Below are 26,100 nucleotides of genomic sequence, written 5' to 3'. Positions count from 1 at the left end.
CATTACCTAATCTGTAAAGGTACAGATATTTCAGGACTCTGTACTGTAAGTTCATGTTTTATTTTACTATGCTTCCCATGGATATAAGTGTCACCTGTGGTCTGATACTTCTCAAATATATATGAGATAATTATATACTGAGTTCATATAATTATAGAGGATGCATTTGCATACCCTCAAATAAAATGAAAATAAAAAAGTGTAAGCTTCCTTCAAAAAATTATGAACTAAAATATATCCTAATGGCAATTTCTAAGTTAGGGCTGGATGTTTTGCTTGAGAACCTAATATACCTCTCTGTGCTATTATATTTTCAATCCATGAATTGTGAAAATTAGAAGTAATTTAATGCTAATTATATTAAATTGCTAATCTCGATATTAAAATATGTCATTTAGAATCCAAATTATCTTAATCAGTTATGAAAACATAGTTAATTGTCATATTCTGAATAAAACAATATAAGTACAATTACCATTTTGTATTATATCAGTTCCTAGAAATGAATCCACTTTCAGAAGTGATTATTTATTCCTTTACCATTATCTGAAATATTGTATTTATAGCTAACCAATAGCTCTAAATTAAAAATACTATCATAGAATGATAGTTGATAAAATTGCATATGTACACTTTGATTTTGTTTTTCTCTATACCTGTATAAATACTAAATATTTTAACTAATGACCTGTAAAGGGACAAGTGAAAAGTCAATAAATTCTCATTTTCTTTAAATTGGAAATATTTAGATTTTCTTATAAATGAAACCCTACATCATTTTTGTTGATTATTTTTAAATTAGTAGCAGCTATGGGAAAATTATTTCACCTTAAATCCATACTATTATCAAAGCTAGTAATGCTATAACACAATCATGTGTGCCCTGAAAGTTTCTGTACATATAGAGGTAAAGAATTATAGCAATTACAAAAGTCTATTCCGGTGTAGGCAGTTGCAAACAATTAGCTAACATATACAATTGCTTACTTTATATATAAAAATATGATTCTCAGTGCTTTTATACCAGTTATCACATAACCCCTTCAGATCAATTATTCCCTTCATATCAATGCTCCTTTGGCAACCTGGGCTTCTTGGATTCTATCTGTGGGCTCTATTACATTTGGATTCCAATTGAATTCAGCTACTAAGAAGGCATGCAACAATGTAAAAAAGAAGGAAAAGAGTAAGAACAGATTACTTATTCCAGTAGCTCCATTTCAGCATAGTAACTTTGGACTGGTTGGATCCTCCAATTCATAGATCCTCTCAAGAAAATCTATACAACTCTCTCTATAAAGGTGTTAGCAACTTTAACTTCCCCAAATCCTTTTACATTTCAAGAGGCAACACTGCTGCTATTTGCTAATCCTGGAAAACTGAGACATCCCTTGTGAATTTTCTTCATCCTTCTCATACATTTAAATTGCTGCTTTATTATATGCACTTTTTTGCCATTCTTATGTCACTGTACAAACTTTTATTTCCTGATTGCTATAGCCATAAAGTAACAACTTAAATTTTCTCGATAATCATTCGATAGAAACACTTCTTTTAAAAAAAAATATGCCTGAGGTTGCAATTCTTTCAATTTTTGAAATCAGACCTTGGTGATGACCTTGAGCAGTAGTATATAAATAACTTCGACATGCATAGCATTCCAATAATAGAACACTAGACATAATTTGGCTGAACAAGGTCTCACTCCGTTGCCGAAGCCAGAGTGCAGTGGCCTGATCTCAGCTCACTGCAGACTGGACCTTTGAGCTGAAGCTATCCTCCCACCTCAGCCTCCCGAATAGCTGAGACTACAGGCATGCATTATCATGCCTGGCTAATTTTTGTACTTTTTTGTAGAGATGAGGTTTCGCCAATGTGCCCAGGCAGGTGTTGAACTCCTGGGCTCAAGTGATCTGCCTACTTCAGCCTCCCAAATTGCTGGGATTATAGGCATGAACCATCACACTCAGCAGAAACACTTTTTAATCTCCATTTTGCCAATTACAGATGAGGCAGAGAGGGTTTAGGTCACACAATTGGTATGTGGTGGAAATGAGATATGAATCAGTTAATCTGGCACTAAATAAGAAGATTGAATCAACAGCCACACATACACAACACACATTCTGTATACACACAGAAAAATCGCAGTCATGCCAGTATTATACAATTATTTTAGTAACTTTCTACAATGCAAAATAGTTTGGAAATAGACACTTGCATTGATTGCTCTAGTGCTTCTAATAATATTCCATGGGAAATATTTTAAGGTATGGTTATGGACTTAGAAGTGACCAGATTTGGTTAAGGGCATATAACCAGTTAAAGTTTCTAGTGAAGTTTATAACAGACTGATATGAGCCATCATAAAGGGCATGGTTACATTAGTCTTTTGATGATCACAGTATGAATTAGCAGAAAGCATTTGAGTATTGCAGGGAGAAAAGGGTGGAATGTCTTGAAAGGAGGATACAGAACTGTGGGACTTAGGGCAGCAGAGGGTTCTGCTTGCTCTGAGTAGTTGGGACTCCAGACTCTTGTTAATGTCAGTCCTCAGGCAGATAATCTTTTTTCAAGAAACTGGGATCCCTCTGGATTTGACTAATGAACAAAAAAGGATACATTCTCTTAGATAACATGTATAACTAAAAGTTGAATTCTTTACTGAAGACAAGAAAAATGTTGCAAGAAAATATCAGTCATTTCTTTGATGACCACTGATTAAAAGGGGAATTAAACACATAGTTTTAATGGGTAATTTCTCAGCTTGCCTGTAGCTAGTAATCTTGGTAAAATCCTTGCTGCTTGGGCCAAGTAGTCTTTCCTTGGTGACTGAGGTTTCACTTAGAGAATACAAGCCTTTCCCTAATTTCTCAAATAACATATCTCATTGTGAGACTTACTGAAATTTCAATGAAACTGACACAGAATTGTAATACAGGTGCTAATTTATATTTCTGCAGAAGGCTTTGTAACATTAAAAAAAGACTTCTTCATATCTCTTTATTCATATGCATTTGTACCAAATATATTCACAACACCATAAATCAAATTAATTGTTTTCTAATCCCAGGATGAGATTGAATTCTTGTTATGAATATTCTTTGTATAAGAATAAATTATAATTGATCAAATACTTTATATTTTTTTTCTCTGTTCTCTCCCTAGGTATCATAAACCAAGTACAAAAAAATAGTTCAAAAATATATTATCATCTCCCATCTAGACATTCAGAATCCCTTCAGCGAGTTTGAGGTTTATAAACATAAGTTTGTACATGCAAGTTTATACTTCACAATTCTACTGGAGTTCCCAAATTTACCTCAAATTGGGATGTCTAAATAGAATACCATAGTCCTCTAACCCTGAAAAGTGCTATCCTCTCCTAAAGTAATAGGAAAATAAAACTGTTCAAGAATAAATAAATTTAGCAGCATCTCCAGCTCCAAGAAGTCAGCGGAGTGATAAAATAGAAAGCTTACTTTTTTTTTTCCTAACTGGCACCAACATCCTTTCTATTACTGAAAGTAATAAGGAGAGTCATCCTTGATATTACATGTGCCCATATTAAATCTGTCACCAAATTCAGACCTCTGTCTATATAACTTTGGGATTCATCAACTTGTCTCCATTCCTTGACATTAGTCTAGTCTCAGCTACCATCATCCATCAGACTACTGCAGTTGCCTTGTAACTGGTTTTCTTTCTTCTACTCTGCACCCTCTCTAAATTGTAGTAACCTACATAACCAATTAGTCTTTCAAAACTATTGATTATTACATCCCAGATTATAAATGAATCAAGCTAAGTCAATTGCTCTTTAGTTGGAGACCCAGTGTTACACATACCAACTTCTTTCTCTTTTGCATATCTAATATCATATATCCTTATTCTCCAGGTAGCCTGATTTCCTTTGCATGATGAAAATGTGCCATACCTCCATTCTGTGCCCCTTCTAGATCTTTGCTATTTTGCCTGCTAGAAATCTCTTGTGTGCATTTGTTTTAGTGATTCTCCTCTCCCATCACATATTGGGTCATTTACTATCATTGTTTTCTGTTGGACATCTTTTCTGACCTCCCTAACTAGGAAATGTGTATCTCTAACAACTTATCCCATTTTTAATTTATATTTATTTGAGTAATTATTTGATGGCTATCTGTTGTGTCCAATATACTTAAGCACCATATGGAGAAGGTTAGTGGCCTGTTTCTTTGTTCACAGTATTATCCTCAGCATACAGCATAGTTCCATACACATATAGTATCTTACCATTTATTTGTTGTACAAATAATAAAAGTACACCTAGTAATGCAAAAAAAATTTGTACTCTCTTGTGACATTTTAAATAATAGATACAATCTCATCCTAAAATTAAAATAAGCCTTTTATATTAAGGTGACATTTATACTTTGGTGAAGCTAGATTTTTCAATGTCATTATCACTTTCTCACATCATGATTCATCATCAACATTATTATTACTGTTTCTTTTTTCAAAAGACACCTGTTTATAATTTTTATTGCTCAAAATGCCTAGCAATATGCTGATCAATAACTGAATTGCATTAGTTGTTTTTTTATTTATATTCTTGAAATTAATAAAGTATCTCTGTAATTTCCTCAGGTTACAGAGGATATTTTCCTATTAATGAAATCAACTCAGAGCTCATTAACCAGGTAAGATGGAACTGCATTAAATATCAGAGATTGATATGCTTATTTTAAGTAAATATTTCATTTGTTTGCCAAAATATGCCATTTCATATTTAATATTTCAAATATTCAATACTGAATGTGTTAGATACTCAGAAGTGTTATATATGTACAAATCTCTCATGGTTGAATAAATCTCCAAGCACTGAAAAATTAAACATCCTTTAAATCAATAACTATACTTGTAAAATATATCTACTTTTTTTCCTGCTTATATCCAGGAACTTAAACATGCTCATTTACATGTTTACTTGAACTGCTAGATGAACATTAAGTACTCAATATATCTGGTTTGACTTCACTATACTTCATATATTTAAGTTTGTTTGCATGCTCTCAGAATACTTGAGAAAGAAAATATGTAAGGAAAAAAGAGTGTGTATTTAGGATGTTTATGTTGGCCTCTGTTTTTTTGGAACAAAAGTACCCATTCAAAGTTCTACAGATAACAATGTGTTACTTTCTTGCAAATATAAAGCATGATTATTCTAATTTTAAAAGTGAATTTGTTTTCTTAATATCATTGACATGATGAATGTCATCTAAAATTAATTTTTTAAATTGTATTTAATACTTCATTATATGGAATTTTAAATTCTGCACATATGTGAAAGATATCCTTCAATGTTTCTGTTGCTCAGTATTTTAGCTCTCATAACAAGGTAAGTTGGTTTGTAGAGAATCATTTGATTTGTTTATTGTAGCATTTAACCCAGTTTCTACTTTTCTAAATAAGTTGTGTTCATGGTATTCATCTACATTTAGAGATCTGTTATATAGTATTTCTATGGAATATTGCTGTCCACACACATACAGTGCGTGTATTTTCATCAAAATTACATTGTCTTTAATTTTTGTTTTTTTAAAAAAAAACAGTTGGAGGTGAAACATATTGAAAAATAAATAACATAAAACAACTTAACATCATTACCCTAAATAAAGTCTTTAGTAGTATCATTTATATACTTAGATATGTGAAATGAAAATAGAAACTTCGGACCCGAATTCACTATGCCAAAAGAAAAGAGTTAAGCTGAAAGCTGAGACATTCAAGAAGCTGCCTTTCCTTTTATAATATTTCTAAGCAGATAGCTACATTTAAAAAGTTAAATATCTCCAAAGATAGCTACTCGATGTTCTGCTTACCTTATGTGAAGTACCAATTTACTGAGCAAGAGATGAATACATAATTGACTATTTATCATACAGACTCCTTTTTGCTTGCAACATGTGGATTACCATATACTCCACATTTGCACTTCATCCCATCATTCCCCTTTAAATATTGAAGCCCTCAAAATAATCCTTAGAAAAAGGCACAGACCACAGACTGTCACTGTAATTCTCTGTTTATTTCTTCCAGGCATGTCCCTAACATTGGCAAAACAAACTTCTAAATTGATTGAGACCTATCTCAGATAGTGTTTTTCTTACAGATACTTGAACAGAAACATAGTGTATGATTTTCCTATTGCTACTGTAACCAATTCCAGCACACTTAGTGCTTCATATGCCATCCCATCTGGAACATTCCCAGAGGGTATGGCTTCCTTAGCACCATGCCCACATCCATAATGGCTGCTGATTGCATGGGAAGGCCCCTCCTTTTGCTCCGTTTGATTCCTTTTGTCTGACATCCCCTTGCGGAGGGTTCCTCTGCAGGGGATGTACCCATTAACAAGACCACAAAAAAGAAGGAAAGAGAGAATTTCGCACTCCTTTGTTCCAGATCAACTTTAACTCTCAGAGGCTTCAAATTTCATTTTTATGAGAAATATGTAAATACTTACAAAACAAAATATATTTTTATATTATATTAAACATATACAAATATATAAAAATGTTAAATCTCAAATATATATTTTTATAAGATATAAAATATAAATGTTATAAATTTGTAACATTATAAAAATATAATGATTTATATATTTGGAATTTTTTAGAGAAAAGGGATTTTTTTCTCTTTTTGGTCTAATAAAATTGGGTATGGAAAGTTTTTAAATGATATAATGCCTGACTTGCCCCATTTGGGCAGCAGCTTAAAAGGGGGATGTTATACCAGGCTGAAGGTCCTCCTCACAGCCCAGGGATTCCCATGTTTTCTGGCTCCTTCCCTTTTTTATGATAAATTAAGATGCTGTAACAATTCTGAATCTCAGGGTCCTTTTTGTTTTTGTTTTTTTGTGGGGAGAAGCATAGGTTTTGAAGTCCAGAGCATTTTTACCTTCTGTTGAAAATAGATGAGGGAGAAAGGAAAAGAGGAGGGAACTTCTTTTTCCTTCCATATTCACCTTCAGCTTCTTGAAAATGGGCTTCTGCGGAATAAATCTGAAGTTTTTACTTCAAAAAATTCAAAGTTTTATAAATTCATTTAAAAAAATGAAAAAGTGTTTTAAAACAACAGGAATTAATTATCTCACAGGTTTTGAGGTCAGACATTTAAAATGCGTTTCCTGGGCTAAAATCTGTATGTTGCCAGGATTGTGTATTTTATGGAGACTCACAGAGAAAACTTACTTTCTTTTCTAGCCTCTAAAGGTTGTGCACATTTCTTGGCTCCTGATCTTGTGTCACCTTACCTCTCTTTTTATTCTGACATCTCATTCTTTGACTCAGACCCTCTGAACAATACAGATAATCCTCTCATCTAAAAAGCATTAATTTCATCACACCAGCAAAGGCTATGTACCATGTATGGAATATATTTGCAACTTATAGGAAGCAGGATGTGGACATGTTTGGAAGACCATTCTGAGATCTACCTTACTTCATAAAAACTGTTAAGTCTTGTAATAAATAAACCTAGTATATTTAATTCAATGCATTTTTTATGGAACAGATACCTATTTCCTGTTGCAATTAATTAGTACTTCAAGTAAATTGCGTCTTGCAACATGCTTTGGGAAAAAAATTAAAATAGTAAAATATGTTTAAAGTAATTTAAAGATTTATAAAGTAACTAAAAGAATACAGTAAAATAATATGTAAAATACAATTTTAAATTCTATGATTGAAATGAAAATAAAAATTAATTGTTGAAGAATAAGCCATTAAAACAAACAATCACTGATACACTTTCTGGTGACATAAAGTCAAGCAATATCACCTTAAAGATATGCTAATCAAAGATAAAGTAATATAAATTACAGAATATGCTTAAAGTATACATGATCTTGAGACAGATATAGCCACTCAAGAAGGTCATCAGATAGCTCTATCTGGCAGGAATTCACTGTGGGAAGCTATATTGGCTTTGTTCACAAAAAACTAATACAAGGTCTCTAACCAGAGCTTGGAAATACATTTTGAGTAATTTGGAGATAACTGAATTCAAGTAATTAGATATTAATGAATGTCATTATAGACTTTTCAGCCTCTTGGGATTGTGTTATATTTAATGTTTGCTTTTCCAGAAAGCATGCTCAAAATGGATTAGCTTAAAAAATACGTAAATAAATACATGAATAAATAGATTGACCACTGGATAAATAACTGTTTCTAGGGTAGGGTAGTAAAACATAAGATAGGACTGGAACATCATGTCATGCCAGAAATAAGAAATTACTTCAACAAACAAACAAAACTGGGCATGTCAAAGGTACTCAGGTGCCACACTTTAAGAGCACCAGCATTCAAATTAAAAATAATTTGAGCAACAAATAATTAACATAGTATTGAATTCTAATGCAAAATTAACCAAATAAGCCTGAGTCTATATTGACATGAACACTAGGGTTACAGAAAAAAAGAGAAGGAAAGTGGGACAAATATTTCTTATGGAAGAAGTATAAATAATTTACCTAATTACTCTTTGAATGTAAGCTTGACTTTGTGATGGGATTTCAAAGAATTGAAAAAAGGAAAAACAATAACGGGATACTTCATCTCTGTGTGTAATCTCCAAAAATATATTACAGCTGTCTAAGCATGAGAAAAAACAATGAACAAACTTATATTGAGAAATATTCCATAAAAACGGAACCAGTTCTTAAAACTATTAAAGTCATGAGAAATAAGAAAGACTAGGAATCTTTCATAGACCACTAGAGATAAAGATAATTGATGTCTCAAAGTAATATGGATCCTGGAATATAAAAGGACTATAATGGCAAAATCTAGTGAAATACAAATAAAGATTAGACTGTAGCTGACAGTAACGTAGCAAAATTGTTTTCTTAGTTTTGATAAATATATCCAGGTTATGTAAGATAATAATACTATGAGAAAATGGATAAAGGGTATACAGAAACTCATTATATATTTGCAGCTTTTCTGTAAATCTAAAATTATTCCCAAGTTAAATATTTAAAGAAAATAAATAACAGCTCTATAACAAATATTCATGTTGTCTTAAATAATATTTTAAAAATTAATTTAAACTCATTTTCTGAACAATCATAGTTTCAGTAAGTATTCTTAAAAAGTTTTTGTATTATTAATAACTCTTGCTTATTTTTCTGGACACTATCTCTTCTCTAATGTTAAGCTTTTAGCTTAATTAAAAAATCTAGAATGTGAAATTAATAAAAATTCTAATAATTCATTTTACTTCTGTAAGTATGACAGATATTCAGACTTTTCATATGACAAATATCACACATATTTTGAATGTTAATGTTGTGCAGGCAATTTGGAATTTACCAAACAAACCATAAATTGTTATCTCTGTAATGTTGAACGTCATAATGTTTCTCTAACGATATTTTTATAGGGAGGAATTTTTTATTATTTCACATATTTTAACTTACATTGCCACATAAATGAAACAAAGATAGAAATTGCTTATTGAAAATAAATATTTTCATCACATTGCCAAAGATAGTAGCATTGGTTTATTGTCCATTATATGCAAGAAGTTATATTATGGAAAGTCTAAGATCAAAAAATTCCTTACAAGTTACTAACTTTAGTTATTTTAATTTTATTTTTAGTAAAAAAAATTATTTGCAGAATACTTTATTATACAACTATTGATATAACTATCCTTGAAAATAGATGAGATTGTGATAGAATATGAATAAATATTATTAGAATTTTTGCCAGGTAATGTAGAAACATCTATAGCAGCCATAGCTGGCATAGACAATGCCTGATTTCATATCATTTCCTGCCTACTCTCATTCTATTTTCATGATTACTGCTAGCTTCAGATGGCTGAATATAAATATAGCATTTTATAAAGCTTTACAACAGCAATACTTTAATAATATATGATTAAATATAAAGAAAGTAGATATGAAAACAAAGATTTTAATTTTAATAAAAAAAAATTGTGAGCAAAAATCTTTGTACATATTTTGAACATTTTTTGGTTTTTCCTAAGTATTATGTAAATAAGGTGATATAACATTATGTTTCTTCTCATTATGCAGCTTAGTATAAAATTCAATTAAATACCATTTCCCCAAGAATGAAAGTTTTTTTAAAACTAGAAAATAATGAGAACTAATACAGAAGAAAGATAATGTATAATAAATAAAAGACTAGGTTATTGGTAAATAAAGATTTCTATATGTCTCTTTTTTATGGAAGGATATTAACTATTTTTCTAGCAATGTCATAGATTTGAGATTTAGAAAAAAAGTAGGCTTCTATCTCCCAGATACAAGTTATTTTAAAAGCAATAACATGATTGTTTCTTTTTTCCAGTATTGCCTTACAAATAAATATTTTAGTCTATGTAACTTTATTCTACTAAGTAATTTCTTGCTGATGTGAATATGAACATACTTTATTTTAAAATTATCATTAAGCTTAAATATTTCATTTATTAATGTTGGAAATATAATTTACCTTTTATATATTTTGTCAGAGAGCTGTAGTGAGAAAAGTTTTCTATATAAATGAAACCAAATGTGCCTATTAAGTGGAGAAATAAACAGACAACAGTCTCATTTTTGGGAATGGAAAGTGAGCAAAGGTCTGCAATCAATCATTTTTATAAATCACTTTTATAATTTCTTGAGTTTATTAGTTGTAAGATAATATAAAAACATTATGAAACCTACATATGATTTAACATTACTATATAATAAGTATACATATCAGCATTTTATTAAAACAGTCCACATCATGATTTTAATTCTACTTGAATATGCCTAGAGCTACATTTATTGCAACATTTGAATCATGTAATTGTCTTCTAACTGAATGGCTTTCTGTTTTGGGGGGATAGAGGAAAAAAATGAACCCTGACATACACCATGTTAAAAAGTATATATTGATGACAAACTTTTGCTAGGATGGAGACAATCCTGAGATCCTCCTGAGTATCTGATTGACAGAACTTTTCCCACTTTTATATTCTTGAATACTTCTTCAATATGCAGAAATTTGCCTATAATGTAAAATAAACAACATGAGTTGTTTGTACGAAAGGCTGTTTGAAGACAACGCTGATTGAGAATGAGCAGAAGGCAAAGAAGGAAAAAGGGGGGAAATAAATGAATAGAAAAGAAGGAAACACACTGCTCCAACTAATCAAATTGCTGAACAATAATTTGTCTTTCAACAGACTGTTTCTCTATTCTACACTTTCATTGTACATCTAATAACTGTGAGACTTGACTTAAAATGGAAGTCCTGTTCTCATTGCCCCTGCCTTGCAGAATCTACAGGGGGTAGGAGGTTACTTAAAACTCACACTTGCTGAGGGCTCTGCAAGTATTTCCAGTCACTGCTGTCTTTGAATAAATCTCCAACTACTTCCACTAGTTCTTGTCTCTTTCTTACATAGATGACTATTCCTTAGCTACATCAAGGAATTGGAATGAAACAAGGTATTCTTAGCAAATTAGTTGCTCAAAGTTGATGACTCAAAGTAATGTAACTAACTTTTTTAGACCTACTAAGCTATTGTCAGGGGGGACAATATGTTCAACTTACTTACTCTTTAGAGTAAAGAACAAACCACAACCCAGTTATGGTTGTTATGTGCTAAAATGCCATTCTCCTTTTGACTTAACTCTATGAGATTCATTTTTTCCCATTCTACTTCACCAGTATATAGTTTGGAGACACAAAGTATTATGTTTTTATCCTGCATTTGTTTGTTTGTTTATTGATTGATTGATTGATTGACAGAATCTCACTCTTGTCCAGGCTGGAGTGCAGTGATGTAATCTCAGCTCACTGCAAACTCTGCCTCCCAGGTTCAAGAGATTCTTGTGCCTCAGCCACCAGAGTAGCTGGGATTAAAGAAACATACCACCAAGCATGGCCAATTTTTATATTTTTAGTAATGATAGGGTTTTACCATGTTGGTCAGGCTGGTCTTGAACCCCTTACCTCAGGTGATCCTCCCACCTCTGCCTCCCAAAGTGCTGGGATTACAGGCATGAGCCAGCCAGCACACTCAGCCTATCCTGCTTTTAAACAAAGTTATTACATGTAATTTGAAAAATAAATTGCATACAATTAAAAAATTTAAAGGACAGATTACTGTCAGATTTTGAAGTATTCTTAACATTGTGCCCTTTAATTTTTTTTACTTATATAGTTTCTAAAATTGCATTTGTGATAAAAAGGATGTATAATTTTTAAGCATTCAAAATACAATACCAATTAAACAATGTCTTTTTTCCTTATTTGAACTTTCCAAGTAAATGATTTTGTACCTGTGTACTCAGGTATTTAGAGTTCAAATATTGTTAAATAACACAGTGGTTAAAAGTGTGATCTTTGAGTTCAGAGAAATTTCTTTAAGGTTCCATATAAACCATTTGCCACTGTGAGACTTCCATTAAGTTACTTAACTGTTCAACACTTCGGCTTTCTCACATGTAATAGTTGAGAGGCTTAAATAACATAAGGCATGTAAAATGCTTAGCCCATTTTGCATCGTATATTACCTATTCAACAATATTTGAAGAGGCCATCATTATTTTAAGTGCACATTGCTGACAAATATGATGAATAAAGAGAATCAAATGCACTTTTCTTTTTATGAAAAACAGCAAAGTATTCTTAGACAACTATGGCCCAAGCATTTTAAGAAAACTAAATTTCAGTATCAATTTGAGTATTATTTTTTCATATATATAAAGCCTGAAACCATTTTGTATAAATGAACTGTAATGTGAAATCTCATTCACTATTGATGTGAAATCCCATTCATTATGAGAAACTAACTTCAGATTTCCTCTTTCTGCTAAGTTGTTATAAAATGATTCTTTGGCAAAACAATATAAACACAAACTGGAGAAAATATGTAGAAATCCAATATGTTCTATAAATATATGTTATTCTGTATTTCTCTATTATGCTTCTTTAAAATTGATGAATATTTGAAGATTTTGGCCACCATGCATTTGGAGAAAATTAAATCCAGAGATGTTGAAGGTGTGGAAATCTTGCAATCCCTATTCCAGTGTAAAAACCTTTAAAGACTTTCTCTATTACCCACATTTTTTAAATAATATATTCTGAAGCTAAGCAGTTTATTTTAACCATTCTGATTTATTAGTTAGGTCCTTCAGTATAATATTGGGAAAAATGTTGTTTTTAACCAATTTAGCTAATACTTTCTTCACTGAATTCTATCAATTTTTCATTAATCTTTCTTATCTTAGACCCGTTCTTTATTACTTGTTGCTCTAAGATTGCTAATACCCCATTAATGATGAAAATTTATGAATTTATTTTCAAATATGCAGTGTAATTTCTATCAGATAGTACATCATCACATTAGTCTAAATACAGCAGAACTAGGAACACATTAATCACATTTCTCAGGCATGTATTCACCCAAAAATTATTTACATCTAATATGAAAATTAATTCTTTCCTTCTGTCTTTTTTCCTACAAATCACTGCCTTTTCTCTATCTCTTTATCCTCTCCCCCTCTCTCTACCTCTCCTCTTTCTGTCTTTTTGCCTTTCTGTACAGTTTTTATCAGATTTACTCCACCTTGATCTCTCTCTCTCTCTCTCTCTCTCTCACACACATATATAACCTATAGTAATATGACTATATAAAAAGTAAAAAGCAGGAAGACTATTTTGAATATGATGATACAAATAATCTCACTCTGTAAGGTGTCCGATGCCTTCAATTTTTCCTCTGTGCTACTAATTATGTCCTTGAGGTTGAAAGTAAGGTACCAGTATGACACTACATTTTCGGTATACAAATGTCAAAAATATTTTCAAAGTCAAATGAACTAAAAGGCAAGTTATTGTTTAGATAAATGAAGGCAGTGCAACAATCTGTCATGCAGAAATGCAATTAATTGTGCTGTATGAATAAAGAAGGTCAGAGATAAGCAGTCTGCTTCTGTCAGCATTTGTAAGACACTGAAAATTTCCCCCCAACTAAATTAATCAATGCCTCTTTCCTTATAATATTACTAAGTCTATACTACCCATTACACAATAACTTTTTAACATAGCTGCTTCTATTGATATGACTTTATCTGCTTATAAGGAAAATAATATTTTCCAAAACTGTTGGTATGAGATGAACTAGAAAAGGTATAGAGCTTTTTCAAAAATATAAAACTTCTCTTTCATCATTTTGTAAAAGTTTCTTTCCATTAAATATTATGTAAAGTCTCATTTCTAGTCTCTCAAATTCCTTTAAATATCTAATTTTAAAACTAACATATATATTATTCAATAAATAAGTGATATACAGTGTTAAATCCCAGAGAATTATATTGGAATATGATAACCTGAGTTTTGAGAAGTCATTCGGCTGTTGAACAATTGTACTTAACATGTGAATCTGTCTGTGTGTATTTCAGGTCTCAAACATAAAATTATAAAATTGGTCTCTTAAAATAGCAAAAATAGGTAAAAGATTGAGTTAAATTATATGAGACACAGGTTTATATGTATTTTTGGTGGTATACATATGTATGTATTTTAATACTACGTTTATTATTTTATATCACCTTATTTTTACTGTACTTATTCTCCCAGAAATTGAGATCTTCTCTGAATCCCTATCTAACCCAGATAGTTAGTAATTAATAGGAAATATGAACTATTACAGAAAAGATGAATATAATAACTCAAGTTCATTTAAAGATATATATTATAATCTAGACTTTAAATTTACCATTGACTTATTACCCAAATTCCATCAGGAAGAAAGCAAGATAAGATTGGGCACTTTCAGGGTGGTAAAGCTTGAAGGAAAAATAGAAATAACTAAAATCAGAGGGGAGCTAAATGAAATGGAGACCCCAAAATCCATACAAAAAACAATGACAAAAAAACTCCATCCGTTGAAAGGATAAACAAAATCGATAGACTGCTAGATTAATAAATGTAAACAGAAACAAGATTCAATAAACACAATCTGAAATGCAAAAATGACACTACAACTGATCCTACAGAAATACAAAATATCCTCTGAGACTATTTTGAACACCTGTATACAGAGAAACTAGAAAATCTAGAGGAAATGTAAAAATTCCTGGAAACAATCTCTTAAGATTGAATCAGGAAGAAATGGAAACAGTGACAAAAACTAACAACGAAAAAAGCTGTAGACCAGCTACCTTCACAGCTGAATTTTACCAGATGTACAAAGGAGGGCTGGTACTAATTCTACTGAAACTATTTCAAAAAATTGATGAGGAGGGACCCCTGCCTAATTCATTCTACAAAGCCAGCATCACCCTGACACCAAAAGCTGACAAAGACACAACAAAAAGAGAAAAACTACAGGACAATACCCCTCATGAACACAGATGCAAGAATCTTCAACAAGATACCTGCAAAACAAATTCAACAGCACATCAAAAATATAATTTACCACGATAAAGTAGGCTGAAGTTTCAACACACACAAATCAATAAATGTGATTCACTCCATAAACAGAATTAAAAACAAAAACCCTATTATTATCTCAATGGACCCGGAAAAAACTTTCAATAAAATTCCAAATTTCTTCATGTTAAAAATCTTTAAGAAACTAGGCATCCAAGGAACATATCTTGAAATACTAAGAGCCATCCATGACAAACCCAAAGCCAGTATCATATTGAATGGGTAAAAACTGAAATCATTCCCTTCGAGAACTGGAACAAGACAAGGATTCCCACTCTCATCACCACTGTTCAACCTAGTACTGGAAGTACTAGCCAGAGCAATCAGTACAGATAACAAAATTAAAGGCATTCAAACAGGAAAATAACTCAAACTCCCTCTTTCTGAATGATATAATTTTATAGCTCAAAAACTGCAAAGTCTACCAGCAGGCTCATTGAGGAGAAAAATGACTTCAGCAAAGTTTCAGGATACAAAATCAATGTATAAAACTTAATAGCATTTTCATATGATAAAAATACGCAAACCAAGACCCAAAACAACAACTCAATTCCATATACAATAGCTACACACACAAACAAATTCACAAATTACCTAGAAATACATCTAACCAAGAAGGTGAAAGATCTCTACAAGGAGAACTACAAAACTACTGCTAAAATAAACCCCAAGTGAAAAAACCAAGTGGAAAAATATTTCATGCTCATGGATTGGAAGAATTAATATTGTTAAAATAGCCACACTGCCCAAAGCAATGTGTAGATTCAACACTATTCCTATCAAACTACCAATGTTATTTTTTACAGAATTGGAAAAAACCTATTCTAAAATTCACATGGAACAACAACAACAACAACAAAAAACCCAGGTAGCCAAACCAATTCTCAACAAAACAACCAAAGCCAAAGGCATGACATTAATTGACTTCAAACTATACTGTAAGGCTACAGTTACCAAAACTGCATTTTACCAGTTCAAAATCAGAAAAATAGACCAACAAAACAGAATAGAGAACCCAGAAATAATGCAACACAACTACAGCCATCTAATCTTTCACTAAGTTGACAAAAATAAGCAATGTGAAAAGAACTCCCTATTCAACAAATGGTGCTGCTATAGGTACGTAGCCATGTGCAGAAGACTAATAGTCAACCCTTAACTTTTACCATATAAAAAATTAACTCGTTTGATTAAAAATTTAAATGTAAGACCTCCAATTATAAAAACCCTAGAAGAAAACCTAAGAAACATCATTCTAAATATGTGCTTTGGGAAAGCATTTATGACTAAGTCCTCTAAAGCAATTATAACAAATACAAAAATTGAGAAGTGGGAACTAAGTAAACTAAAGAGGCTTCTGCACAGCAAAATAAACTATCAAAAGAGCAAACAGACAATCTACAGGATGACAAAAATTATTTACAAAGTATGCATCAGACCAAGGTCTAATATCCAGAATCTACAAGAAATTTAAACAACTGAACAAGCAAAAAATGAAAAACCCTTTTTAAAAAGATGAGTAAAAGACATAAACAGACCCTTCTCAAAAGAAGATGTGTAAGTGACCAAGAAACATGAAAAAATGTTTATCATCACTAATTATCAGAGAAATACAAATCAAAACCATAAATGAGATACCATCTCACACCAATTGGAATGGCTACTTTTTAAAAGCTAAAAACAACAGATGTTGGTGAGGCTGTGGAGAAAAGGAAATGCTTATACACTATTGGTGGAAACGTAAATAGGTTCAACTGCTATGGAAAGCTGTTTTGAGATGTCTCAGATAACTTAAAACAGAGCTACCAGTTGACCCAGAGGTTTTATTACTGGTTATATATCCAAAAGAAAACAAATTATTTTACCAAAAGACACAGGCACTCATATACTCACTGCAGCATTATTCACAGTAGCAAAATCACAGACTCAATCTAGGTACCAATCAATAATGAATCAGACAAGGAAAATGTGGGACATATACACCACAGGATACTATGCAACCATTAAAAAGAATAAAATCATATCCTTTGTTTGCATAAACATGGATATAGCTGAAAGCAATTACATAAGTGAATTAACATAGGGACAGAAAACCAACTACCATGTGGGGCTACAAATGGGGGCTAAACACTACGCACTCATGGATATAAAGATGGCAATAAATGACACTGGGGACTACTAGATGGGGAAGGGAAGGACCAGACAAAGATATATACTCAGGTAACAAACATGCACATGTACCCGTGGATATAAAATGTAAGTCGGTTACATAAATGAAAAAAAGCAGGCAAGGAGGTTTAGTACTTTAATGTTTATTGTATGTTTGGATCTTTATGATCAATAAACCCTCATATTTCTTAGTGGCAAGACCAAAACTTTATTTTTGAATATTCCAAGTTGCCCAGTTGATATATGACAGGAAGTTAAACTCCTTTCAGAGATGTAAAAGGGCAGTAGCAAAAAGAACATGGAGAACATAGATTTTTTTGAAAGACATATCATATGATATCAAGATTTACAAATAAAATCTATGTGCAGACTGAGGAATATTAAGTATTTGTAGTCCACTATGAGGACAGTGGATTTATTCTAAATGCAGTGCCTTGGATAATACAATTCTTTCTAAAAATAAATGAAGAATAAAACAGACTTCTACAAACCTTTTGTATTCATGCATTATTTTTTAAATTCTTGTTAAAATATTTAATATTGTGAAATATAATGCACACAAAATTTTTAAATTACAGATGTTGAAATTAATCGTTATGACATTTCTGTACTAACCTCTGTATTTTTTAATACGTTATTAAACTGTACATAGTTTATATAATATACAGTTATATCAGCAAATAGATTTATGACTTCTTATGGAAGCACCATAAGTTTCTTATTTTGTTGTTTGAATATTCTTTTAAATAGGAGATAATTGCAATGTCCTAGAATGAAACTCAGGTAATAGTAAAAATATTAAAAGACAAAATTTAATATGATTTCACCTTTTTTGAATTACCAGAGGTGGCATTGTTGAATCATAGAGTAGCTGTATTTTTAATTTTTTGAGGAGCTGCCATAAATTATCACAAAGTGTCTATACCATTTTACCACTAAACGAGTACAAGTGTTCCAATTTCTCTACATCTTTTCCAGTATTTGTTGTTTTCTGTTTTCTATGTTGCTGTTTGCTTGTTTTGAATAATGCCCATTGTAACAGATATGAACTGATATCTCATTGTAGTTTTGAATTGCATTTCTCTGATGATTACTGAGGTTGAGTCTCTTTTCATTTACTCATTTGTCATCTGTATGTCTTCTTTAGAGAAATGTCTACTAAAGTTCTTTGCCCATTTTTAAATCAAGTTATTTATTTTTTTGCTATTGAGTTGCGAGAACTTTTTTTTGATCTTTGATTAAAAGCCCTTGCAAGATATTTGGTTTGCAAATATCTTCCCCTTTCTGTAGATTGTGTTCTCAGTTTCTTAATTGTTTTAATGTCTACTCTTTCATTTCTGATTTTACTGAGTCTTCTTTCTTTTTGTTTTCAAAAATCCAATTTCGCTTTCCTTGGTTTTTATATCATTGCTCTATTGTCTATTTTATTTTTGCTCCAATCTTTATCATTTCCTTCCTTCTGTTAACTTTACCAAAACCCAGCAGACACTCAAGAAAAAAAGAAAACTTCAGGCCAATATCCATGATGAAGATAGATGCAAAAATCTTCAATAAAATACTGGAAAACCTATTGCAACAGTGTATCAAAAAGCTTATCCATCACAATCAAGTAGGCTTCATCCTGGGGATGCAAGGCTCGTTCAATATACACAAGTCTATAGATGTAATCCACCACATAAACAGAACCAAAGACAAAAACCACATGATTATCTCAATAGATGCAGAGAAGGCCTTCATCAAAATGCAATGACCCTTTATACTAAAAACTCTCAATAAACTAGGTATCAATGGAACATATCTAAAAATAATGAAAGCTATTTATGACAAACCCACAGCCAATATCATACTGAATGGGCAAAAACTGCAAGCATCCCCTTTGAAATCTGGCACTAGACAAGGATACCTTCTCTCACCACTCCTATCCCATATAGTATTGGAAGTTCTAACCAGAGCAATCAGGCAAGAAAAAGAAATAGACGGTATTCAGTTAGCAAAAGAGGAAGTCAAATTGTCTCTATTTGCAGATGACATGATTGTATATTTAGAAGACCCCATTGTCTCAGCCCAAAATCTCCATAAGTTGATAAGCAACTTCAGCAAAGTCTCAGGATACAAAATCAATGTTCACAAATCACAAGCATTCCTGTACATCAATAACAGACTTAAGGAGAGCCAAATCAAGAACAAACTGCCATTCACAATTGCTACAAAGAGAATAAAATACCTAGGAATACAACCAACAAAGGATGTAGAAGACCTCTTCAAGGAGAACTACAAACCACTGCTCAAGAAAATAAGAGAGGACACAAACAGATGGAAGAACATTCCATGCTCATGGTTAGGAAGAATCAATATTGTGTAAATGGCCATACTGCCCAAAGTAATTTATAGATTCAATGCTATCCCCATCAAGCTACCTATAAACCTCTTCACAGAACTGGAAAAAACCACCTTAAACTTCATCTGGAACCAAAAGAGAGCCTGCATAGACAAGACATTCCTAAGCAATAAGAACGAACCTGGAGGCATCACGCTACCTGACTTCAAACTACACTACAAGGCTACAGTAATCAAAACAGCATGGTACTGGTACCAAAACAGAGATACAGACCAATGGAACAGAACAGGGGCCTTGGAGGCAATGCCACACATCTACAATCATCTGATCTTTTCTTTCACAAACCTAACAAAAACAAGCAATGGGGAAAGGATTCTCTGTTTAATAAATAGTGTTGGGAAAACTGGCTAGCCATGTGCAGAAAGCAGAAACTGGACTCCTTTCTGACACCTTACACTAAATTTAACTCCTAATGGATTAAATACTTAAACATAAGTACTAACACCATAAAAACCCTAGAAGAAAACGTAGGCAAAACCATTCAGGACATAGGCATAGGCAAGGACTTCATGACTAAAATACCTAAAGCAATGGCAACAAAAGCCAAAATAGACAAATGGGATATAATTAAACTCCAGAGCTTCTGTACAGCAAAGGAAACAATCATTAGAGTGAACCATCAACCAACAGAATGGGAAACAATTTTTGCAACCTACCCATCTGACCAAGGGCTAATATCTGGAATCTACAAAGAACTAAAACAGATTTACAAGAAAAAAACAAACAACCCCATTCAAAAGTGGGCAAAGATATGAACAGACACTTTTCAAAGAAGACATTTATGAGGCCAACAAACATGAAAAAATGCTCATCGTCACTGATCATTAGGGAAATGCAAATCAAAACCATATTGAAATACCATGTCACAACAGTTAGAATGGCGATCATTAAAATATTTGGAGACAACTGATGCTGGAGAGGATGTGGAGAAACAGGAACACTTTTACATTGTTGGTGGGAGTATAAATTAGTTCAGCCATTGTGGAAGACAGTGTGGCGATTCCTCAAGGACCTAGAAACAGAGATTCTATTTGACCCAGCAATCCCATTACTAGGTATATATCCAAGGGATTATAAATCATTCTGTTATAAAGACACATGCACACATTTGTTCATTGTGGCACTGTTTATAATAGCAATGACCTGGAACCAACCCAAATGCCCATCGTTGATAGACTGAACAAGGAAAATGTGGCACATATTCCCCATGGAATACTATGCAGCCATAAAAAACTATGAGTTCATGTCCTTTACAGGAACATGGATGAATCTGGAAACCATCATGCTCAGCGAACTGACACAAGAACAGAAAAACAAACACCGCATGTTTTCACTCATAGGCGGTTGTGGAACATTGAGAGCAGATGGATACACAGAGGGGAGCATCACACACTGGGGTCTGTTGTGGGGGAATAGGGGAGGGACAATGGGGCATAGGGAGGTTGGGGAGGGATAATGGGGAGAAATGCCAGTTGTGGTTGACAGGGGGATGGAGGCAGCAAACCACATTGCCATGTATGTACCTATGCATCAATCCTGCATGTTTTGCACATGTACCCCAGAACCTAAAGTGCAATAAAATATATATATATATATGAACTGAATCAGTGTACATAAAATAAAACTTTTACATAATAAAAATAAACCATAAAATAGAAATCAACTGACAAACTAGGAGAAAAATATATGCAACATATAGACAGCAAATATCAGTATTATTTAAAACTCTTAAAAATTAAAGAGGCAAAGGGGCCTTAGTAAAATGGGTAAAAGATGTGAGAGAATTCACTGAAACACAGCTTTTAAAACATAAAACTCATTAAGACAAACAAAAATATAGATAGCATTCAGATGTCTTCTCACTTATTGACATGGCAACAGGTAAAAGAAAACAATGGCAACATAGTCTGTTAATGAGATAATGAAGTGCCACTCATACATTGCTGATAGGAATGCGAATTGGTATAAATATTTGAAGGGGAAATTGACACTATCTAATAGAAACACAAGTATAACCTTTAGAACAGGCATCCCACCTTCAGTATCTTACTGGACAAATAACTATCACACTTATGAAAAAGCATATTAAGAAGTCTATGCTTTGTGACATTATTTGGAATTAGAAAATACAGTAAACAAATAAAAAAAACCAGCACATACAAGATTTGCAGAATGTATTATGGCATGTTTTTAAAATTGTGTAATGTGAACTGTAATAAAAATAGCTATGAATTCATATAATTCATATGGAATAATTTCCAAACCATATGATGTAGTACAAAAAGCAAAATGCAAAGGAGTGTCTATGAAATAATGGGAACAAATAAAGTATACACATATTTGCTAATTTGTGCAAACAGAACACACACACATTCATGAAGGATGAAACGAGCTGATATGATTAGTCACCTTCAGAGGGAAGTTGGAATGTGTGGATAAGACAGGGTCAAAACAAGTAGAGTAGAAGAGATAAGGGTATAATATTTCTCTGAGTATAACAATTATATTAGTTTAACTTGTAGAACCATGTTATGTTTTACGTAATCAAAAAATAAATACGTAACAGTATCAAACATGGTGGAAAGTGGAACACAAACAGAGACAAATGTACCTAACTGTATATTAAAGAAGATACAATCACATTGGCAAGATAGGGAAATTAACTCAGAACTCTGGAACACAGTAATCTGGCTATATATTTTTAAAGGCAAAAAATAAACACTAAAATGAAGTTAGTAATTTATTTTTATCAAAGATGTTGATTACCAATTGTGTAACTATTAATACTGTCTGCATATTGTAGCATTACGGAATAAGTTAATGCTTTCATACTAATGATAACCACGTTCATTACTGTTGGAAAATGGTGCTATGTATCCAGAAAGAGAAAAGTCTAGGATCATTCATCTGCTGTTGGATATGAAGTGGTGGTGACTGAGGAACCAGTGGGGCAAAGCTACCATCTGTAGGATTATGACTGAATGGTTTTAAGTAAGAATCTTATCTAGGTAGAATGATAGAGTATTATGGGGAACTCCTCCTGTCTTACTACTTTGAGCTGGGACACTGGTCTTTTTCCAACCTTCAGACTCAAACAGAAACATTAGCTCTTCTTGGGTCTCCAACCTGCAGGTCTTCAAACTGGAATTTATACCATGGTTCTCCTTGTTCTTAGGTTTTTGGACTGGGACTGGAACTACAACTACACATTAGTTCTTCCATGTGTCTCTACCTGCTGACTGTAGGTCTTGGGATTTTTTGGCCTCCATAACCATGTGAGCCAATTCTGTATTATGAATTATATAAATATATGTACACACACATACACAGATACACACATATATATATAAATACACACACATATATATATGTACACATGCACACACACACACACAATTGGCTCAGTTTCTCTGGAGCAACTTGATTAATATAAAATTCCAGTTTCCCTAAGCCTATGAATTCCTTCGCTACATCAAACAAAAACAGGTTTGGCATTTCCAACTAACTCACTGTGAGCTGCCTTTTGGTCCGTATTTCTGTAAACCAACAAAACTACTGGAGTTTTTTATAACTCACTGAGAGGCAATGTTAAATGTAGAATCTCTGCTTAGTGAGCTCATATTAATATAAATCCATGGCTTTAGATAGACATATAGATATTAATGATAGATAGATACAGGTCGACATCATGCATGTTTTTACAGACATAGACCTATTTAAATCTGATTTCTAGCTCGGTACTCAGCAGAGTCTAGAACCAATGACAGTGACACTCAGGAGCAATGAGAATAATTAGAGCCAAAATCTTAATTTTTAAATATAATTCTTCACGGAAAGGAATGAAGGTTCCTTGAAGAATTTGCAGGTAGACTTAAGATTAGGACAGGAATATAAGAAAAAACATGCCATGATAGGAAGGTGGGATGTCCTCAAAAAATGATGGGGCCATGTGAGTCGGCTTAAAGTTGCTTCCACCATCCAAATAAGAGTAATTGAGTATAACTCATAGAATGAAATAAGAATATATATAAATAAACAAATCCACAAATAAAACGAGGGAAGGAAAATCTCTTCTTTATAGTAGAATGGCAAAAAAAATGCAGAAGGAATGATAGAATAAGAAAATCATGATTTTGTATTCACCACAATTTTTTTCACTAATTATCATTAGTGAATAACAACATAATGAGTATTCATTTCAAGAGGAGTCAGATTTTACAGTTTCACAATATATTCTCTTAACATTCTTCATAATTATAAAGGGCAAAAATATTAACTTTACAGAGAATAAAACTCAGACACTATCAAAATGATGTAATTGATTTTAATATAGTAAACACATGTTTATTGATTTCATGAAATATCTATGAAATGTTCTTTCATTTTAAATTTTTTGCCAGCATTACTTCTTCTGGGACATTGTCATAGTTGTTGTTACAAAGATTTTCTTACATATGTGAGTAAGTTCACCTTCATTGAATGCCTGTATCTAGAGTCTCTTGAACAACAGCAATGTCAGTATTCTTAAAATTAGCTCTTTCTTTTATTAAGTACATTTCAGATTTCACTTGCAGTGTTACTACTTTTTAATTCTTTGTGGCATTTGTATTTTTATTGGCTAATTTACTCTCTTTCAGTGTTTGTATTTTTATAAAATGGTGAATTATAGGGAGACAAAGAAGTTGCAAAACTACATGCTTTGCTGTCTGTGTATGAACCTAATAACAGATGTAAAGTGACCAATCACCAACAGAATTTGAAAAAAAAAAAGTTGTAATTAATCATTGGTTATGATGTTCATCTGTTTTATGTGATGATGTGTGGACTGAAAAACTAGCAGCAAAGATTCCACTTTATACCTTTACTCAGTTAATATACCAACTAAAATGTGAACTTCTTGTTAGGGAACTGTTGTTATTTAACTCAATTACGAAAACCGAAATTTGACATAAAACAGTTGCAAAATGAGAAGTGCTTGTATCTAAAATGTAAGCCAAATTTTAGAATTATTTTTTTAATTGGCTGCTGTCCAAAAAACATTCCCCTGTCCATTTGTAGAATGCCTTCATTACATGAATTTTGAGAGAAATGGATCCCTGGGTCCTCCTTTAGGAGAGAGGTGAATGTGACCAGATAGTAACTATCTCACCAGGCATGTTGACAGCTGAGACATAGATAGGTGGACAAAGCTTGACCACACAGATGCTCTTAACCAAGATTTGTAATTAGAGGGAATGACTCAAAGATTCAAATCATTTGGAGATCATGCAGAGCGGTCATGCTGTTGACCAGTAAGTAACCACAGAGACTGTTCATTGAGGGCAGTAACACTGTTAGCAGGAACCTAAGGGTATCATCCAGGCAGGGTAGGCAGGCCACACCCATGAGTGACTATGTTCTCCGTTGTCTCTTCCTTCAGCTGTGCACATTTTCTTTTCTTTCTTTTCTTTCTTTTTTTGAGGCTAATTCTTCAGCCTTTCTCTTTATTCTGTGAGCTTTTCTATATCCTCCCAATTCTATTTTCTCCTTAACAAATCCATAATCATTATCAATAACTGCCATAATGCTGCATATATAAAATCTCCTCACCTTAGCCTAGTTTTACTTTTTAATTTCTCATTTTGTAACATAGTCATTATGAAGAATTAATATATTTGTTCTTTGCAAGTCAAGTGCCTTTGTACAGATTAAATCTATAATTTTTTACCTTCTTTTTCTACCTCCTTTTCTACAACCTCAACTTTTCACTAACTGTATTCACAGTCATTTCTGAAAATCTGTTTCTGAAGTCCTAACCAAAATGATGCTTTCACTTTTAAGGTAATTTCAATTTTTATTCTAGTGTCCACCATAAAATACATAAATGGAAATATTGTCAGCATTAATTTTATATACTAAAAGTGGCCAAAAGTGCTTGATAAATTATGAGTCAGTAAATGGTATTTATTATTATTAAACACATGTATATAAAATATATATCTATTTAAATATATATGTATGTATTATAAAAACCAATGCTTCATATTGAAGGAGGTTTCTTCT

At 32.3% G+C, this 26,100-nt stretch overlaps 1 long non-coding RNA gene across 1 annotated transcript in view; it reads left to right on the top strand.

Moving 5' to 3' along the window:
- LOC135271622 (uncharacterized) overlaps window positions 1–26,100 on the top strand; it is a 151,668-nt gene that overhangs the window by 63,609 nt on the left and 61,959 nt on the right. Inside the window, exon 2 of the long non-coding RNA XR_010339747.1 lies at window positions 4,627–4,679. This is a non-coding gene — a long non-coding RNA (uncharacterized LOC135271622). The remainder of the gene's footprint in view (window positions 1–4,626; window positions 4,680–26,100) is intronic.

The sequence above is a fragment of the Aotus nancymaae genome, unplaced genomic scaffold (genome assembly GCF_030222135.1).
Source record: "Aotus nancymaae isolate 86718 unplaced genomic scaffold, 86718_ANA_hifiasm-v0.15.2.pri h1tg000088l, whole genome shotgun sequence".
Classification (NCBI taxonomy): Eukaryota; Metazoa; Chordata; class Mammalia; order Primates; family Aotidae; genus Aotus; species Aotus nancymaae.
The sequence above is the reverse complement of the archived record's forward strand: the minus strand, read 5'-3'. Positions and strand labels throughout refer to the sequence as shown.